Source organism: Protopterus annectens, chromosome 8.part0 (assembly GCF_019279795.1).
Source record: "Protopterus annectens isolate FY-2018-M chromosome 8.part0, PAN1.0, whole genome shotgun sequence".
NCBI lineage: Eukaryota > Metazoa > Chordata > Ceratodontiformes > Protopteridae > Protopterus > Protopterus annectens.
Window position 1 is genome coordinate 756614666 of NC_056741.1, and position 19819 is coordinate 756634484.

General features: G+C 40.7%; 1 protein-coding gene across 5 annotated transcripts in view; it reads left to right on the forward strand.

The window, feature by feature from the left end:
- Nucleotides 1–19819, forward strand: part of LOC122809023 (cAMP-dependent protein kinase catalytic subunit beta) — a 2062609-nt gene that overhangs the window by 1080626 nt on the left and 962164 nt on the right. The window lies entirely within an intron of this gene.

A 19819-nucleotide genomic window follows, 5' to 3' on the forward strand; every position in this document is an offset into this window, starting at 1 on the left:
TATGTTTAATACTTCATTGACATCATAGCTACATTAGTCTCTGGCTTTAACTCTAGTACAGAGTCAGGCAACCTCATGAATCCCCCTTTCTCACACACATACAGCCAATAAGGACGATAGTACTTCACTTACCCATAACAAGTATTCAACAATACCTCCTTTCTCATTGCGACTAGTTCCCACTATCCCACTACATTAATCCATGAACTTCTGCTCAAACTAAAACCATGCTCATCTTCCTCTGATAATCTTCCATTAGAGTATCTAAAACTTACTGCTGATGCTATCACTTACCCAGTCTTCATTTTTATTAATCGATCCATTGTAGAATCTCATGTCCCTACCCTCTGGAAAAAAATCAATCATAACCCCATTACACAAAGGCAATAAATCTAATGAGCTTTCAAACTATAGAACAATCTCTATCCTCTCTTCTCTATCTAAACTACTTGAAAGATGCATACATGTTCAATTGCTAAAACACCTTACCCATAACAATCTCCTTGCATCCACTCAGCATGGCTTCAGGCCAACTCGCAGCACAACAACTGCTCTTATCTCATCCACCGACATAGTAAACAAAGCTAGAGACCCCAACCTTCACACCTCCGTAATACTACTAGACCTGTCAAAGGGCTTTGACACAGTCTCACACAACAAATTACTTCAGCAACGCAACTATCTGCAATAGGCTGTCTATCAACCTTAATACAATGGTTTAACAGCAGTTTATCCAATAGGTAACAATGCGTAAAATGGCAAGGTTACCTATCTGAATTTCAGACCAACAAAACCGGAGTCCCACAGGGGTCCATTCTAGGACGACTCCTCTTTAATATATTCATTAATAACCTACTACACACTTTCTGCCAAAGCAGCACACTACTTCAATACGCTGATGATTCCACTACCATCTCCTCCTCCTCTTCCAACAACATCCCCAACCTGCTGCAAAAAACACAGACCGCATTTACATCTATTGAATCATGGTTAAACAATGCACAATTAATGCTTAACCCTAACAAAACCAAACTTTTAAAACTAAAACATCTGAATTTAAAATCTACTCCCATAACACAACTGAGACTGAAACTGTAACAAGTGCAATATTACCGGCTGTCACCATAGACAGCAAACTTGCATTTGATCAACACATACTTAATGCTATTAAAAAACTCATTTCAAACTAGGAACACTCATAGGTTCATAGGTAGGTACTAGGCTATCTGCTCTAGGGCCTATACAAGCCTAGCCAAAAAGGTACCCTGGCTTTCGCCACCCAAGAAAATGATTTTCCTGTGTCCCTGTTGAGCAGAGCCACAGAGATGATTCCTGGGGTGAATTTCCTATTTCTCATCCAATCATCAAGATTTCTTTTGAAGAGTGCTAATGAGGATCTTTGTTTGATATACATAGGTAGTTCCTGAGTATGGGAAGTCTCTGGGACAGGAATCTATCCCTCCAGCATGTTCTATTTATTGTGGTGACAAGGTTTAGGTCCCTAGAGCGTGTAGCTCGGAGGGATTGGGATTTCTTTAAGTGGAGCATGTCCAACAGCTCTGGGTTTGGCTTAGCTTTGTATGTTAGGCAGAGATTGCCTCTGAGTAGGCGATATGCGACAGAGTAAAGCTGGAGTTTTTTGTTACGGTCTGCTTAGGGCATCTGTTTGAGGCCAGTAATCCTCTTTGTGAGGTATTTCTGTGTCCTTTCCAGTTGTTGTAGATGTCTTGTGAGGTACATACCAAAAGGGGCATTGTACTCTGTAATGGATCTAATGGGTGACGAGTAGAGAGGAACAATGACCTCTTTTTTCTTGGATGAGAAACCTTTTGTGATGGTGTGCCATGTAGAAGGATTTCCTGACTACTGTGGCAAAGTGATTATCAAAGGAGAGACTACTGTCCACCTGTGTCCCAAGGTCTCTTATCACACTTTTGGTGTTAAGTAGACTACCACCTATGTGGCAGCTCATGTATACATAGTTTTTGCCAAAGGGGATGACAATGCACTTTTTGGCATTGAGCTTGAGGCCATGGCTTTGACACCAGGCATCTGTCTCAGTGAAGCCCTTTTGTAGGATGACCACATCGTTAGGAGTTTCAATTATTGCTCCTAGTTTGCAGTTATCTATGAACTTCGTTAGCCAAAGTCCTTCTGTGTTAGCCTGTACTTCAGAAAAGTAGATAGCAAACAGGAGAGGACCCAGGACTGAACCCTGTGGTACTCCACTTGTCACTGGTCTGAAGTCGGATTTGAAGTCTGCTACTTTCACAGTGTGGGTTCTGTCAGTGAGCCAGTTGGCAACCCATCTTGTGACATAGGGATTTATACCTAGTTTAGTGAGTTTATCTATAATTCCAGAGTGGGGGATGGTGTCAAAAGCCTTGGCGAGATCTAGGTAGGCTCTGTGAACCACCTTACCCTTGTCTACGGCTTTGGTGACTGCTTCAAAGAAGTCAATCAGGTTTAGGAGACCTGATCTGCCTTTTACAAACCCAAACTGGATGGAGTCCGGAGTTTGGAGATTGCCAATGTCTTTGTTTATAAGTTCCATGATGATACGTTCCATGGCCTTGCAGACCAGGCTCGTTAGGCAAATGGGGTGGTAGTTTCTGGGGTCTGTGGTGGCTCCCCCTTTGTGGAGTGGGATAACCATCGCTGTGCACCATTCAGTGGGCACAAAGCCTGGGGTGAAGCTATGATTGAACATGCTGCTTAAGTGGGGGTGCCAGTTCATTCTGCAGTTCATGTAGAACGCAGCCTGGGATGTTGTCAGGTCACATGGATGCTGTGTTCTTGGCTTTGGAGAGTGTGGTTTTTACCTGTGCAGCCATGATTACAAGAACTTTGCATTCTTCTGGTATAGAGATGGGCCCTTTAGGGGGTGAGGGGGGTGGTAAAGTTAGCACTGAACCTATCTGCCAGGATGTTGGCAATATCAGTTGGTTCTGTATATTTAATGCCATTGTGCTGTAACTCAGAGCAGATCTGAGTGTTGCCATTGAGATTCTTGACATAGCTATAGAATGTTTTGTGGTTGTCTTTAGAATCAGTGGCAATTTTGTTTTCATAATTAGCTTTGGAGGATTTTATGAGGGATCTCAGCTTCTTACTGTGGCTGACCAGGGAGTTCTTCCAGTCATGGGATTTTACTCTTTTTTGCAACAGTTTCTTTCTTCTGTTGTAGAGTTTGTTTATGGCAGGGAACCACCAGATTGGCTTCCTTTTGTTGGAGGATAGCATATTGGTTTTGTTAGGGATAGCATGATCCATGCACTAGTGTAAGTGCTTATAAAGTGCATTTGTGTAGGATTTGGCAGTCGTACCTCTATTGTCCGTCTGCATGGGTGTTGTGAAGTTTGCCATTTCTGTCTTAAGAAGCGTGAAGTTTGCTTTGGAGAAATTTTTTTACTGTGGTTTCCCTAATGGGGGGTGGGAGTGGGATGTGGATGTCTAGGCTGATTAGCTTGTGGTCGGATCTGACCAACAAGGAATTGACCTGTAGTGTGGAACACCGGTCACCCATGTTGGTAATGACCAGGTCTAGGATATTGCTGCCCCTGGTGGGGGTGTGGATAAGTTGATCCAAGGCATTGGAATTTATGAATTCCAGAAAATGTTGAGCAAAAGAGTTGGTACATGAGTAGTTTTCCCAGTTAATAGCGGGGTAGTTGAAATCGCCCATTATTAGGGTGTTGGGTTGTTCCCTAATATTTTCCAGTGTATCAAGAAATGAGGTGTTGGAATCCTGGGGCATGGTGGAGGATCTGTTGCAAGTTACAATTTGGATTGTGGTCTTGCCCAGAGTTAGTTGCACTTCGATAATCTCGGATGCATTATGCTGAGCAATTAGCCTGGATTTGTGGATATCCTTAATGAATATGGACACGGCTCCACCTTTAGTGTTTCGGTCCAGGTTAGATGGCCGAAAGGTGTGGTATGAATTATAGCCTGGTAATGCAGGGGTGCTCTCTGGAGCCTTGAATCAGGTCTCTGTCACTGCACAGATGTCGATGTTCTCCATTTTAAGGTGTGCCTTGAGTGAATGCATTTTGAGGTTTAGATTTCTAGCATTGAATAGCATTACCCTCAGATTTTGCTTGCTTGTACCTGTTACGGTGGTGAATTTGTCATTTGAACCTTGCCTGAAAAAGGCACTATAGGGGTGGCAAGAGCCTTAGCCAGTATCCGGAATCCCAAGGGCGACAGGTGCAGGCCATCTCTGGCAAAGCATTGTGGTCTGTCGATCATGTCATCCCAGGTAGACAGGTACTGGATCTCCTTAGAATGACACCAGAAGCGTAGCCAATTGTTGAAGTCAATCATTTTGTCCTTGTACTGTGGTATCATTCTGGATGATGGCAGGATGCTAATCAGGGCTAGTGTCATACCTCCCTGGGCTACAAGATCGGAGAGCTCCTCCATGTCTCTTTTCAAGTAGTCCAGGGAGGTACGTCTCAGGTCATTCACACTAACATGGACAATGACGGAATCATATTTGTACTTGTTGTGGAGTGACCTGAGTACATGTGTTATGTGACGGATCCTGGCACCCGACAGACAGCTGACAATAACTTTCTCCTTGTTTAGCCTGGTGAGTGGAACATCAATGTGCCTGACCATAGAGTCACCTTTGACTAGAGTGTTGGGTATGTTATTATGCCTTATGGGTTGTGGTTGAGTGGCACACTGAGTTTGTGGGCTATGTGTCATTTGCGTTGTGTTGGGGGTGGCGGTTGCATAAGTTTCTGCTTTGGAGGTCTCTGTTGCTTGAGCAGATTATTATTGAGAGCCTCCGCAAATGTAGGTGTGTGATGTTCTTTGTGTTTCACTGTTGCAGTCATTACATTAGGGTAATCTGCTGGCAGGTTGCCCTCAGTCGGCCTGAATTCCAAAGTCTTCGGTCCTGCGTCGGTTGCTGTCTTCTCTTCCATGACGTCAGGTCGTCAGGGGTATAAAACATGCAGCCGACACCATTTCTTTAGTCTTTAGTGCCCGAAGCAGAAGCATTTTGCTAGTGCCGGTCGGCCGACTACTGAAATATTCGAGTTTGAGTTTCAGAACCGAAGTCTTCCCTAAAGCTAAGTACCCCATTGGGAAACTTTTTTCTTGCTTTTTACTGATGTCAGAAAAAGTTAATAATTGTACTACTTGTGGGAAGCAAATACCTCATAAGGATTTCCATTTATACTGTATTCCTTGCCTAGGCCCTGATCACAACGTGCCTGGCTGTCAGTTTTGTGCTAAATTTAGCCCAAGCACTATTAATATTTTTTATCAAAATATTTTGGAAACAGATTTAGCTACCCAGAAATGTTGTCGGATAGCAATGTGACTACTGGAGTACATAAAAAATGCAAAGAAAAGCACAGAGAAAGACAGTTGAGATCCAAAACCGACGACGAAGCTTCTCCTAAGCCAATCTCCGGTTCGCCGGTACTCAGTGAGACGCCTTTGCAGCCCCTGATACCCGCTACCTTCGAGTCGCAGGCCTCTACCGACACCCATGTGGAGTCCGGCATGGCGCAAGATACTCAAGGTATTGGACCTACGGATTATCTCTCTCGGATGGCACCGGCTTCTGAGGGTGTATTCAGACCTCAACATTTGTACATCAAATCGACGACAGCTGCAAAACCAAAGCAAAAGCAACTTATAAACCTAAAAAAAGATGCATGAGCCATGTGCACAGGCCGCCATGCCTAAAAAACAGATGATCAGAATGGCTGAAAACCTTATTACTTTGATCAGGGGTACCCATCCCCCTCCAGATAAGAGACCTAGGCAAGACACTGATTATGAATCTTCAGATCAGGTTTCTATTTCTTCTGATTCCTCTTCTGATCAGGAATTATCTATACCTCCCTATGAGGATTCTGATGCTGAGGAGTCTATTCTCAGAATCAAAAAAGAGGCTCTGGGATTTCCTTCTTCCCACTCAGCACAAGCCTTTAGCCATTCCCCCTGTTTTAGACATTGTGGATGATGTGTTTTTGGAGTCGAGCTTGACCCCTGACTCCTTACCTCAGGCTCCCAGTAAGCCTGACAGATATTACAGGGTCCCTAACTCACATAAATTTTTATTTAGAAACCCTGCTGCTGATCCTGAAACTATTTCATAGGGTCCAAAAGGAGTTAAAGCTTCAACAGCAAAACAACCCTACCCCATCTGACAGGGATTCAAGGGCACTGGACAGATGGGGAAAAAAGGTTTATACGTCTGCAACCTTGGCAATCAGGGCCTTAAACTGTCAATTTCATATGCTTAAGTACCAACAACATGTTATGGGATTGCTGAAACAGAAAATTATGTTGATTTCAGAATGTGCAGAAAATAAAGAATTGCAGGAATTATTGCATGCAGCTGAACAAGTTGGAAAGCATACTTTGCAATGTTGTTTTGATTCTTTAGAGGCCTCCTGCAGGGCCGCAGTTACTGGATCTGTGATTAGGAGGCATGCCTGGTTAAAGGAACAAAATTTGCCTGACCATGTTAAAGCTAAATTGCTAGATGCACCTTTACAGCATGATTCTCTGTTTGATATTAAGGCAGAAGAGGTTTTAAAGAAAAAGGAAGACAAAGCTAAGTCTTTGCAAACTGTTAAAGACTTCTTACAAGTGCAGCCACCCAGTAGACACTGGCCTACAAAAATTGGTCCTTTCCTGTATCAGACAGAGCTCAAAGGGGCAAATCTAGATGCCCTAAGGGTTCCAGATACCAGGTGCAATACTCTTACAGGTCAAAGCAATGGGGCGCATCCGCCTCCAAATCTGGAGGAGATAAAGCACAAACCTACAGAAAGCAATCCCAATGACTTCCCTCTGCCTACACCAAGCACTTATCTTTTGGCAGCACCCATAGGGGGAAAATTAGCACTTCTTGCTCACAATTGGCAGTTAATAACCCAGGACAAGTGGGTACTAAACATCGTATCACAGGGATACAGATTCCATTTCCACACTCTGTCAATGACAAATGGTTGGCCAGATCTGCCAAAAAATCAGTGGGCAGAGGCACAGAAACAGGTTACGTCTCCCATGGATATGGGGGCGATTCAAACCGTACCAGAACAGGAAAAAGGACAAGGTTTTTACTCAAAACTGTTCTTGATACCCAGAAAGGACAAGGCCCGGCGACCAATACTGGATTTATCAATTTTGAACACATACCTGGACATTCCAAAATTCTAAATGCACACTTTGCAGCAGCTTCTAGGCTTGGCTGGTGACTTTATACCTAAAAGAGGCATACCTGCATGTCCCAATAAGACAGTCATGCAGACGATACATCAAATTCAAGGCTGGCTTAATGCATTACCAATTCTCTGCACTGCCCTTTGGCTTATCTACTGCGCCCAGGGTCTTTACAAAGTGCCTGGCACCAGTAATTGCATTTTACAGACAAAGAAGTGTACAAATTATACCCTTACTTGGACTGAGAGAACAAGGACACTCTTCTACGACACCTGGCATTTGTGAAAAGGCTTCTAACATGCCTAGGGTACACAATAAACGAAAAGAAATCACAACTGGTACCCTCTCAAAAGATAACATTCCTGGGTGCAAGCTTGAATACAACTTCCCAGATGGCATACCTCACGCCAGACAAACAAAGGCAACTGATTACTTATTTCAAACTGATGGCAACAAAAACCCAGTCTTCTGCAAGACAAATTCTGCAGGCTCTGGGCTTCATGGCATCCTGCATCCTACTAATTCCATATGCAAGACTGCATATGAGGAAACTTCAATGGTATCTAAAATGTTTATGGAGTCAACATTCACACAGTCTGGAAACAATGATTCCTCTCATTCCCTGCCTGCAACAGGAGTTTCTATGGTGGGCAAAGGCCTGTCACCAAAACATGGGACGGCCCTTCTCTCTACTCCCTGCCAGCCAAACCTTAACAACAGACGCATCAGATTATGCCTGGGGGGCCCACATGGCAGGAAGATGCATTCAGGGCATATGGGCACCAAAACAAATGCATCTACATATCAACCAGAACGTGATGCTAGCTGTTCAAAATGCCCTAACAGCCTTCAAGGACTTACTTCATCCAGGACAACTACTGATAAAGACGGACAACACCACAGTCATGTGGTATATAAACAAGCAAGGGGGGCACACACTGATACCCCCTTTGCAGATTAGCCATGGCACTGTGGGACACAGCTTTGACCTACCAAATACATCTTCAAGCTCAATTCCTGCCAGGAAAACAAAACACTCTGGCAGACGATTTAAGCAGAGACCTTATGGATTCTCACGAGTGGAAATTAAATCCACAAGTCTTCAGCATGATAACAGAGAAATGGGGGAGCCCAGCCATAGATCTATTTGCCTCTCCTCAAAATTATCAATTGAAAAGATTCTGCACAAGGACTTATCACAGACAAGCATGGAAAGTGGACACCCTATCCTTCAGATGGAAAAACCTATCAGTTTACACCTTTCCTCCTCTGCCTCTTCTACCCAAGGCCGTCCTAAAAGTCGGAGAGGAGAAGCCAAAGGTGATATTAATTGCCCCAGACTGGCCCCGTCAATACTGGTACCCAGTCCTAAGGAACTTGTCTCAATACCCAGCTTGGACCTTTCCTCAAAGACCACAACTACTGTCCCAGCAAAACAATCAGATCCTGCACAATCAACTACAGACCCTGAACCTGGCAGCATGGCTAATCATGTAATCATACAAACGATACCTCTCAGTAAAGCTGTGATGGATATCATTTTGGAAGCCAGAAGGCCTAGTACTAGAAAATCTTATGCTGACAAATGGAAAAGATTCTGTGCTTGGAATCAAGCACAAGGAACTGATACAGCAGAACTACACATTCCTCTGATATTACAATACTTAACTGAGATGCTTGACAAAGGCCTATCTTTCTCATCAGTCAAGATCCATGCCTCTGCCATTTCGGCTCATTACAATACAGAACCACCAATCTTTTCTCATCCTTTAATAAAGCAGTATCTTTTAGGAGCCAAAAATGTAAGGCCTCCTAGAAGATCACCATTACCTGCATGGGACCACATTTATGTGTTGTAAAAGCTCACCCTGCCTCCATTTGAACCAGCTGCTACCACTGATATAAAGTTCTTATCATGTATGACAGCTCTGCTACTAGCAATTACTTCAGCAAGAAGAGTTTCAGAGCTACAGGCCCTCATGGCTGTAGAGCCTTTTATCATATTTCACCCAGACAGGGGTGTCTGAGGACAAATCCTACTTTTATGCCTAAGGTGGTTTCCAGTGTGGCTCTTAACCAAACAATTCATCTGCCAACCTTTTATCCAAATCTGCAGAACAAAGGGGAGAGAATTCTGCATTCCTTGGATGTACATAGACAGCTAAGATTCTACTTGAGCAGGACTAAAGCTCTAAGAAAAACTGAGCCATTACTAGTGTCATATTCTGCAGGATCAGAAGGAAAGGCTATTTCAAAGCAGACAATTTCAAAGTGGGTAAGCCACTGCATCCGTTTCTGCTACATACACCATGGTAAACCTGTGCCCAAGGACATTCGGTCTCATTCCACCAGAGCTGCAGCTACTTCAGCAGCCTTTCTCAGAGGAGTATCAACCAAAGACTTTCTAGATGCTGCTACTTGGAGTTCTGTTCACGCTTTTACAAAGCATTAACATTTGCCTCTCTACTCTTAAGTCCAGGGCAGGTTTTGCCACTGCAGTGCTGCAGGGACTTATAGCAGCACCTAATGCTATTTGCTCCAGCCTCCCAACCCTAGCTTTGGGATTCTACCCAAATATAATGACTGCAACACTGAAACACGAAGAACATAGTACAGTTGTGTACACTTACCATAAATGTAGATGTTCGAGTTTATTCACTGTTGCAGTCCAGGTTACCCTCCCGCCATCTCCCTGTCATTCTACAGTTTATCTTTCCTTCTCTATCTTCTACAACCTATGTGGTGTATTTGCTTGTAGATGAAGGTAAAGTTTATTTTGATGCGTGCATATATAAAATATTGCTACCTTTTTGGGGGCACCTGACATCGGGGGCAAGAAAAACTAAAGAAAATGGCGTTGGCTGCATGTTTTATACCCCTGACGACCTGACATCATGGAAGAGAAGACAGCAACTGACGCAGGACCCAAGGCTTTGGAATTTAGGCCGACTGAGGGCAACCTGCCAGAAGATTACCCTGATGTAATGACTGCAACAGTGAATACACTTGAACATCTACATTTATGGTAAGTGTACAGAACTGTACTTTTTGTGTTGCTATGTGTGTGTTTTTTGCTGGTATAGGTTTTGAGGGACTTTGTGATGAGTGTGGTGTGGTGCAAGTCTTTACCTTCTCCTCGACTGTCTAGTCCAGTCTTGGGTAAAGAGAGCTTTGCTTCCAGTTTGGCTATATAAGTGCATCTCTCACAGGTTGTAGTTTTGAGTGGTAGGAGGAGAGGGTTGTCTGTGTACATGAGGCAATTGCCCCAAGATGCCCAGATTCATCAGGGAGACAGGAGAAAACACCAGCAGCTGACCCTTAGACACGCCTGGATATGTGCTTATTTATTCAGTACTAAAAACCGTTTTCCTTTATACAAGTGAAGAAAGTTGAATGCTGTAGTAATTTGTAGCTTATTTAGTGCTTACGAGTTCTGAACAAGTGCTGAGCTCAAAGAAACAGATTTGAGTGCTAAAACTAGAAAACTGGCTAGTTCTAAGGGAAAATTTAAGGGCAGACTTTATGGCGCCAGGAATAGTTTAACAGCTAAGTGGAGATGCATAAAGTGTATTTTTTTATATAAAAGTAGCAAATGAACAAACTTATTTAAACAAATTGACCAATAAAAAGCTAAAAACTGAGCCCTGTTCCAGCAGTCTTCCATCAGACAAGTTCTAACCGCACACTCCTGCCACTAGGGTGCAGAGGAACCTTCTCCAAAAAAAGATGGTCTGGATTAGTGCTCAAGTTATACAAACAAAGCTAGATTCAGCAGGTCTGAATTTAGTCTATGCTATAGCAAACAAGGCGTACCAATTTCAGAAAGAAACAGTTCAAATAAGCAGGCACAATAAGCCTTTAACCAGAAACTCCCAGCTCAGAAGGGCAGAATCTACCCTCTTGTCCCACAAGAGTGCAGACCACACCTTCTTAATGTAAAATAATTGGCCCGAAGCCCAAGTGCTTAAAACCAGAACTCATACACTCTTAGAGTAACAGACACTAAGCCTTCAGTCAGCAACTCCCAACTTAGAAGGATGTAAGCTACCTGTCCTGCCACAACAGTGCAGACCACAAACCTTCTTAATGTAAAACAACTGGTCTGAAGCCCAAGAACTTCAACCAAAGGCTTAGAATAACAGTTACAATTTAATCAGGCTACTAACAAGCAGTAATAAATGCAGCAGAATAAATGTAATAAAGTAGGAAGAAACACAAATACAGTAAAAGCAGATGAATAAAGTGCAATTTTTTTAATATAACAATAGTAAACGAGCAAACTGATTTAAACAAATTACCCAATTAACCAGTAAAACAGCTCAGAACTGAGCCCTGTTCCAGCAGTCTTCAATCAGACAAGTTCTAACTGCGCACTCCTGCCACTAGGGTGCAGGGGAATCTTCTCCAAAAAGAAGATGGCATGGATTAGTGCTCTAGTTATACAAACAAAGCTAGATTCAGCATGTCTGAATCTGGTCTGTGCTACAGCAAACAAAGTGACCAGTTTCAGAAAGAAACAGTTCAAATAAGCAGCCACAATAATCCTTTAACCAGAAATTCCCAGCTCAGAAGGGCAGAATCTAACCTCTCCTCCCACAAGAGTGCAGACCACAAACCTTCTTAATGTAAAATAACTGACCTGAAGCCCAAGTGCTTAAAGCAGAACTAATATACTTTTAGAATAACAGACACTGAGCCTTCAATCAGCAATTCCCAATTTAGAAGGATGTAAGCTATCTGTCCTGCCACAACAGTGCAGACCACAAACCTTCTTAATGTAAAACAACTGGTCTGAAGCCCAAGTGTTTAAACCAAAAGGCTTAGATAACAGTTACAGTTTAATCAGGCTACTACCAAGCAGTAATAAATGCAGCAGAATAAATCCAATTGAGTACTTTTAAGAAGACGCAAAAGCAAAATAAAATGCAATTTTTTATGTAAAGTGCAAGGAGAGAGGAAGGAGGAGCAGAGGTTAAGAACCTAAGTGGGTTGGACTTCTCATATGTTCTCTGTATTAAGTAGAGTGAACACCAGACTGGGAGGGGTGTCCCAGATCAAATTTACAGTAGGGGCGGGCAATTGCAAAGACACCATCTATAGCAACACCACAAGAATGGGGGGGACATTTTCAGGACAGATGAGAACAGAAAACAATGCCAGAAAATATATAAAACAATTCAGTCAGGCAAAATTAAGACAATGCAGACATAAAAACATTATGGATCCAAATAGTAAAAAAAGTGCTAACAAATACCAGCCTGATCCCCTCTCTACTGTATGGTGCTCTCATTTTTACTTATCTACATGCTTCTCTTAAAATCAAATTCCAATCTTGTTACTATAAAATTGCTAAGTTTGCCACTAGCTTATCATACCACTCCCACCACTGCAGTGTCCTGAAGGAGCTTAACTGGCTAGAATTCCCTCTCTACCTTTACTTACCTACAGCTATCAACTGCACAGAAGCTAATACATAAACTTGATAGCTGTCCAGCCCTAAAATCCATCCTGCAGACCCACATTCCCCCCTGAAAACTCCCCTCAATCAGTAGAAAACTCATAGACGTACACAAACCTAACAAAAGAGCAGGTGAGTGTCTCTATTCTTATGCTATAGCTAAACTATAGAACAACCTACCAAATAATATCACCAGTATAGAAAACTCCAAAATGTTCAAGTTCATACTAAAAAACTACTACTACTACAGTTCCTGGACATGTCTTTGCCCAACAACAAACATGTAATTTCCCACTTTCCTATGTTACTTACCCTCCCTCCTCTCATCTTCCACCCACCCTCAAGCATCGTACCAACCGTATTCTTCTATGCCCACCCCACATTCTTTCTGCTTATAACTTAGCATTCCACCTTCAGCTGTCAGCCGTCTCTCTTCTTGGGACTGCTTAATATAGCACTTCACATGTACTCCTAGTAACTAACTCTTTTGTACATTCTCTACTACCAGTGTGCCTCTAAAACAATGTAATGTTGTCTTAAATATATGATAAATTTACTGCTGTTGTTTAAGTTACTGTTGGGCCATCTCCAAAACCACATAATTTTCTGTGGTTTTATTTTAATGTCTATTATATACTGTGATAAATATACTGCTCTTGTTCCTAAGTTTACTGTTGGAGCTTTTCTCCCCGGGCCTCCGCTGAAAATGGGTTTCAGACTTTCCCAGTCACCAAATATCAATACATAAATATATATATATATATATATATATATATATATATATATATATATATATATATATGTGTGTGTGTATATATATATATATATATATATATATATATATATATATATATATATATATATATATATATATATATATATATATATATATATATATATATATATATATATATATATATATATATATATATATATATATATATATATATATATATATATATATATATATATATATATGTAGATGTGTGTGTGTGTGTTTACACACAGGGAAAAGCTGCCGCTTGCTATAAAATTCTCCCCTTTTGGGTTAAAACTCATACAGTTAGTTACTAATGCTGGGGACATATAGACATATATGAGTTGTTTGCAGAGAGAGAGATGCAGTAGTTACATTTCTAGATGAAAAAAGTACTGAACAATATTTGCAACTGGTTTGCCTTCATTCTATTCCAGTTTTTCTTCTAATGTTTTAGAACAAAACAAGTTTGTCTGTTTTGCACATCTGTTACTGACTCGTTTATTGAGAAGCATTCTGCATTAATGTAACACCAGATAATAAGCTTTATGAAACCGGGATGTCCTCCCACCCTTGCTGACAGTGAGATCCTAAGATGTAATTTGTAGTTAGGATTTGAATGTGGAGGTGCAGCCTCTTCCATAAATCGCAACAAGTCAAACTAGCAGTAGGGAGAAAAGGCAGTCTCAAGAAATTGGAACTTAAATATTTTGTTTTTATTAATATTACTCTAATCCATGTAATGCAATTGAAACCAGCATGAACAGACCTGGCAGTGCTAGAAGATCTGTGGAGATGCATGCTGAAATATCTTATAAGTATCACATTGCTGTATCATGTTAGTTGTTGAACAGGGGATTTTATAGGTTCATAGAAGGTTACTAGGCTAACGACCATATCATCTGCAAATAAAATAAACTTTCTTGATTGTCATATCAGTTATATCCTTGAATTTGAGGCCCTTATTTTCTTTGCCAGTGGTTCTAAATATAATGCAAATAAAAAGCGGTTAGAGGACACCCCTGCCAGGTTCCTGTGCTCAAATAGAACCTAGAGAGAGAGGCCCCCCCCAAACTTTAATTTTCACTTCCAATCACTGCTGTGGCCTCCTAATCAACGTTATTATTTTAACAGGAACAAAGATGAAACGTACCACCAAGGTTGTCGTGAGACGAACATGTCACGTTAAAAACCAAATTCTTTATTACAAACAATAAAAAGTAGCATAAAACAAAGTTTTAGGGTGGATAAGCTCTTTCTTTAAAAACCTTCTTCAGATCCTCACCCATTAACCAATGATTTTTTCTTATAAAAGAAGTAATAGCCAATCAAGAGTCAGGAACAAGCTGGACCAATGAGCTTCTCAAACTGAATCAATCATTTAGCATATCAAGATGACCAATGAGAGACTATCGGAAATTATTTCTTCCAATCAGGAGCATGCCAGTCTCAAATTCATTCAGAATAACAGTATTAGCTGTTGCCTTATGTAACAAAAATCTTTTAGTACATCCAGTGACTGGATTGAAATACTATTTCCATGGAAGAGCTACTTGTAAGAGTGCTAACATTGTTTACATATCCACTTGCATGTCCTGTCCCACCTACTGTGTAGGCAGAACCAGTAGACCATTTAAAGAACAGATTCTACGACACGTATCTGATATTCGTAACAGTGTTGAGACCAATGCCTTATATGAGCATATTAAAAAGAACAAAACACACCGGTTTCAATTTATGGCCATAAGTATGCTAAGAGAGAATTTGAGAAGGGGTGAAGTACGTAACAACACTGAACTACAAGAAACTTAAATGGATTGTGGAACTCAGAGCCGATCGTCCACCTGGTTTAATCCCATTTTAAAAGCAAGAGTCCTTGTCGAGAAATACAATTGATCTAATGTAACATGCTGATTGCTTTATGGACTTGAGTATATACGGGCTATGTATTCTGTTGTCTTACTTTCTTTCTCTTCATATAAGGAGAAGGTGCTTTTGACAACACTTGATTGGTTACTTTGGTCTTGCAATTACTAATGGCTATTGCCATATTTACATTTGAAGATATTTTTCTCGATCGGCTGGTTGCAGCTGTCACTGTGCACAGTCACTTGATCAGAAAAAGAGAGTTCCAAGAAACAGAGCCATTTTACTGTTAGAAAAGAAAAATCATGCTATCATTCAGGAAGGCTTGCATCTAAGTCAGCATGGGTATCGTATTTTGCTCCTTAGTTTCCTTTTGCTTCTACTGGGTGTTTTCACTGGTTCTTTTCCTTTTATGAATATGAATAGTCAAGGTCTAATTTCTATTGGAAGATGAGCTTCCTGACTATGAATAGTCATGGCTTGGTTCTTATTGGCAAAAAAGCTTCCTGATTAAAGACGATTGGTCCTTTTGTTATGCTAAATAGCTGGTTCAGTATGACTAGTTCATTGGACCAACTCGTTCCTGTTTTGTGTTGATTGGTTCTACTGTTATTCTGAATGAATTTGAGACTGGCATACTCCTAATTGGAAGAAATAGTTTCTGATAGTCTCTCATTGGTCATCTTGATATGCTAAATGGTTGATTCAGTTTGAGAAGCTCATTGGCCCAGCTTGTTCCTGATTCTTGATGATTGGCTATTACTACTTTTATAAGAAAAATCATTGGTTAATGGGTGAGGATCTGAAGAAGGTTTTTACCTTCATTTACCTGTTTATCAGAATCTCCCTTTTTTTAATCCAGAACAAAGGGTCACGCTGTCCAAGATCAATGAGCAGGGAGAGAAAGAAAAGGAAATTCACTTAAGTGATGAGCTTGAGACAGATTCATTGTTTTTTAACATCTCAGATAAAGAGCTGACTGCTATGGAATGAGCTGTTTTAGAGAAAGGGTTGCCTTTCATATACACTCTCCATTCGCCATTAAATGAATTTACCACAGACATAAAGTGTTTTGGAAGGAATGTTACACTCAAATATATTTTTGGTAATGATCATGAACAAAGTGAAAAGATACAAAGGCAATATAAAAAAAACCTAGTACTTTTGTACCACTTTTCCATCCGGTGCTCAACACTTATTCGTCTGTGTGAAGATGAGGTCGCTCAGTTGAGGCAAGGTGGTCATCATAAACAGTTTTGCAGTTTTAGTACTGAAGAACATCAGACGATGACTAATCTAATGAAAAGAAAGGACATAGTCATAAGACCTGCAGATAAAGGTGGAGCAATCGTGGTAATGAACAGCAACCATTATACTAGCAAGATGGAGTGCATGTTGAATGATAGATGCACCTTTAACAAAATAAACAGGAAGGCTGTGACGAAACTCATCAAGGAAATGCAGGATATATTGTAAGACAAACTGATGACTCAAAGTATTACTCGGGAACAGTATAATTTCTTTGATGTTATGAATCCAACAATTCTAACTATGTGGTCTACCAAAGGTGTGCAAGAATGAACAAGATCCATCTATGCGTTCGATAGTCGCAGGTAGAGGGTGGATCACGGAACTACTCTCTATCTTTGTGGAGGACGAAATAAAGCAACTACCTAGAGCTAGAACAGTACTACGTAACACACCTCAGTTCCTTAACCGCCTTTACGAGGAGATAGGCACTAGGACTAATTATGAAGGCCTACTACTTGTGACCATGGACATTCACAGCCTCTTTACTGTAATACCAAATGACTTTGGTATTGAATGTATTAGAAAATTTGGCCCAGCAAATGATGTTGACACCTTCCTCATTTGTAGCCTATTAGAGCTACTGCTTGAGAATAATATTTTCATCTATGGAGATGTGTATTATTGGCAAAAATGGGCTGTTGCCATGGGTACCCCATGCGCTAATAGCTATTCTAACTTGGTCTTGGCCCAATGGGAAAATGATTGGGCGATAGACCCAAATAATACATGGAACACGCAGCTGGTTTCAAATGACAGTTTTGTGGATGATGTCTTTATTGTCTGGGAAGGGGACAAATGCAGTTTCCATAAATTCATTGGTTACTTGGAAAGTACCACTGACTTCCTTGTGTTTGAGCTGAAAGTGTCATCTAGAACTATTGATTTTCTGGATGCAAGGTTGACCTTGGAAGACACAAAAGGAATAGACACCAGCATTTTCAGAAAGCCCACCTGGCTCAGTCATATGTTACATCAGACGAGCATGTACCCAAGGCACATCTTTCACAACCTAGTCAAGAACCAGGTAACGTGAGTATCCAAATAGTGCACACGCACTGATGATTACTTGGATCAACATAAGAAATTAGTCTCCGTTTTCACTAAAAGAGGTTACAAAAGGAACAAAGTATATATGAAATCTGATGAAGCAGTGGAAATAAAGGAGAGTAGAGGATGTCCCTACTACTCACAAGATTGCAGTAGTGTAATGACTGTGCTTAGACAATGAACTAATCGTTGGAGATGTACTTTAACCTACAGTTCCAATAATGCCTGTGTAAGTGGGATAATCAAGAAATATTGGCCGATTCTGTTTTCCGATCCAAAAATCAGGAACATAGTGGGTGATTCCCCAAGTTTCTCTTATAAGAATAGAAAAAAATTAAAAAGGCTGTTATGTCAGAGTGATGGTTTTGGTAGTGGACAAAATCTGTGTGATATTTCTGATGCATGGAAAGGGACTTGGAGATGTGGTTTTTGCAAGGCTTGTCCACATATTTGTAACAAAAATGTGTTTGTACATCAATTACTGGAGTCAAATACTATTTCAATGGAAGAACAACTTGTAAGAGTGCAAACATTGTTTACATAGCCACTTGCATGTCCTGTCCGGCCTACTATGTAGGCAAAACCAATAGACCAGTTAAAGAATGGATTCTGTGACACTTATCTGATATTCGTAACAGTGTTGAGACCAATGCCTTATATGAGCATATTAAATACAACAAAACACACCAGTTTCAATTTATGGCAATAAGTATGCTAAGAGAGAATTTGAGAAGGAGTGATATGTGTAACAACACTGAACTATCAAAAAGACTCATTCAAAACTAGGGCTCCTTTACCATAACAAGAAATTCCTTACCTCTGAAGATAGGATTACTCTCTCTCTTAGTTACCTTCTACCCAATCCAATGTACAGTTCTCCAATTCTCACAAATCGTAGCTCAGCACTCCTGACCAAACTTGAATCTACATACAACAAGGTTGCTAGATTTGCTGTCCAACAAACCTACAAATCCCATCACTGTCTCTCTCTAAAACACCTAAACTGGTTTGAATTACCCCACCAGTTTCTTCACTCTCAGCTCCAGATCCATTCTATCCTATACCAGCCTTCCTACTGCCCAGCACTATCCCCTCTCATCTCCAGTTATTCTCCCTCCAGACCTCTCCAAAGCTCTAACCAAGACCTACTGCAAATCTACAAACCCAAGTCCAAAGTTGGATACAACATGTACAGCTATCACCCCACTATTGCTTGGAATAGGCTCCCACTAGAAATCAGGACCCTTACACATCCTAAACAATTTAAGACAGCCACCAAAGAGCACTTTAAAAGTCACTGGTTCTGCCACTGCACTCTCTCTCCTTAAACATCCCCTACTTCTCATACCTTAATCTACTTTCTGACCTTAACTCACACTTCTCACTAGCTCTCTCTAATCTTCCTTGACTACTCTTTCTACTGTCTTCTAAAATCTATTAAGCAAATCGCCTCTGAGAAAGATTCTATTGTAATTGTCTTGCCTTCATGCAACTACATTATGATAAAACTGGGTTTTTGTAACCACTTACCCCAAAAACTTTATTCATCTTAGACATATTTCTTTTTATACATCTTGAAATAGTTTTGCTATACTTCTGATTATTGACACTGTAAAACATTGTATTGCTACTGCCTTGCAATAATCCTGTAACATTGATGTTTAATGCTAATTTATAATGAAAATTGTTTAATATGTTGGAGCTTTTCTCCCTGGGCCTCTGCTGAAAAAGGGCTCTTCAGCTCAGTCAGACAATCCCGGTCAACAAATTTAAAATAAATAAATGAAAAAAATAAGCTACAAAAAACTAGATGGATTATGGAACTCTGAGCAGATCGTCCTCCTGGTCTTAATGGTGATATCCCCCTTAAGCCCATTTTAAAAGGAAGAGGCCTTGTCAAGAAATGCAATTGATCTAATGTAACATCCTGATTGCTTTACGGACTTGAGTATATACGGGCTATGTATTCTGCTGTCTTGCTTTCTTTCCCTTCATGTAAGGAGAAGGTGTTTTTCACAGCAGTTGATTGGTTACTTTGGTCTTGCAATTACTAATAGCTATTGTCTTATTTACATTTGAAGATATTTTTCTCGATCAGCTGGTTGCAACTGTCACTGTACACAGTCACTTGATCAGAAAAACAGAGTTCTGCTAAAAAACAGAGCCACTTTACTGATTGAAAAGAA